The sequence below is a fragment of the Cebus imitator genome, unplaced genomic scaffold (assembly GCF_001604975.1).
Source record: "Cebus imitator isolate Cc_AM_T3 unplaced genomic scaffold, Cebus_imitator-1.0 Scaffold159, whole genome shotgun sequence".
In the NCBI taxonomy this organism is placed as follows: domain Eukaryota; kingdom Metazoa; phylum Chordata; class Mammalia; order Primates; family Cebidae; genus Cebus; species Cebus imitator.
Window position 1 is genome coordinate 1,550,914 of NW_016107474.1, and position 1,943 is coordinate 1,552,856.

Below are 1,943 nucleotides of genomic sequence, written 5' to 3' on the forward strand. Positions count from 1 at the left end.
TGTGTATGTGTGTATCAGTGCATGTCTGTGTGCATGTGCACTGGTGTGTATGTGTGTATCAGTGCATGTCTGTGTGCATGTGCACTGGTGTGTATCTGTGTATCAGTGCATGTCTGTGAGCATGTGCACTGGTGTGTATCTGTGTATCAGTGCATGTCTTTTTGTGCATGTGCACGGGTATGTCTGTATGTCTCAGTGCCCATCTGTGTACATGTGCACAAGCATGTCTGAATCTGTATCAGTGCACGTCTGCATGTGCATGAGCTTGCCTGTATCAGTGCACATCTGTGTGTGCATGTGCATGAGCATGTCTCTGAATCTTTATATCAGTGCACATCTGTGTGTGCATGTGCACAAGTGTGTCTCTGAATCTGTATCAGTGCACATCTGTCCATGTGGATGAGCTTGTCTGTATCAGTGCACATCTGTGTGTGCATGTGCACAGCATATAAGAAATAGCAGTAAGACTGCATCTAAATCACAGAAGAAACGTATCTTTCAAACTGCTCTGCTGTGTGTTCGTTCAACTAAGAGAGTTAAATCTATGTTTAGATTCAGCGAGTTAGAAACACGTTTCTTCTAGGAGCTGCGTTTGGACATTCCAGAGAGAATGGGAGTATATGCTGTAAAGAGAAACATATGGTTCTAAAACCAAAATGGAGCTATCTAACAGAATGGTTGTCAATGTGTGCATTCAGCTTACAGAGTTAAACTGATGTGTGTATCAGTGCGCCTTTGTGTGTTGGGCAGACAGGTCCCTCCCCTCGCCTTCATTGCCTTTTGTCTCCCAGACCATGCCAGGCTACTGCTCTGTCTTCCGCTTACAGCCTGTTGCCTCATGACAGACAGTGTGATGGTGGAAGGTGTCTCATGCCTCTTGTTCTCTGGGCTGATTCTGAAAGCACCAGAGCAGCTGGCAGGCTGATCACTCCAATCCTGGCAGCCTGGTGGCCCCTACTGCAGGCAGAGTTCTTTACTGCAAGCGTTCCCAGACCCTCAGGCCTGCAGAAACCTGCTGGCTTTACTGTCTTTGCTTAGCTTTTGGCCTATACCGTAAAGACCAACAGTCTTCTGTGATTCATCCTGCTGCCTCCAGAGTGCTGTGGACGGATCACTCATTCCCGATCACTCTGTCAGGCTTTCTTACCTGGCAGTGCCCTTCCTGCCTGTGTCCTTCACCTGTGCTGACTGGTTCTGTCCTGTGTGGACAGGGGTGATAGGAATTCCCACCACACAGGCTGCTGGGAAGATGGGTTCAGTTCACATCCGCGGAGGTTTTGGCTCACCAGAGGAGTTTGTAGATGTCAGTTGTCCTCAAGTCACTAAGAACTAGCACTCCTGAGGTGCATCTCAGAATGGTGTTCAAATCCATTTCACTTTTGGGGCCAAGGAGCCCTCCCTTCAGCAAGGCCACTCATCAGATCATGCCACTTCTTAGGCCAAATATAACCCCCTATTTTGTTTTTTTTTTTAATTTCTCAGTAAGGCAGAGTTTCTTAACATTTTGTGAGTTACAGATCACTAAAATTTGGGTGAAAGCCAGGTGGGCCTTGCCGCAGGAGAACACACACACAGTGCACAGGAGAACACACACACGGTGCACAGGAGAACACACACATGATGCACAGGAGAACACACAGTGCACAGGAGTACACACAGTGCACAGGAGAACACAGTGCACAGGAGAACACTCAGGTAGTGCACAGGAGAAAATATGCATAGGAAAACACGTAGTGCACAGGAGAACACACGGTGCAGAGGAGAACACACAGTGCAGAGGAAGACACTCAGGCAGTACACAGGAGAACACACAGTGCACAGGAGGACACTGCACAGGAGAACACAGTGTAAAGGAGAACACTCAGGCAGTACACAGGAGAACACAGTGCACAGGAGAACACTCAGGCAGTACACAGGAGAACACACAGTGCACAGGAGAACAC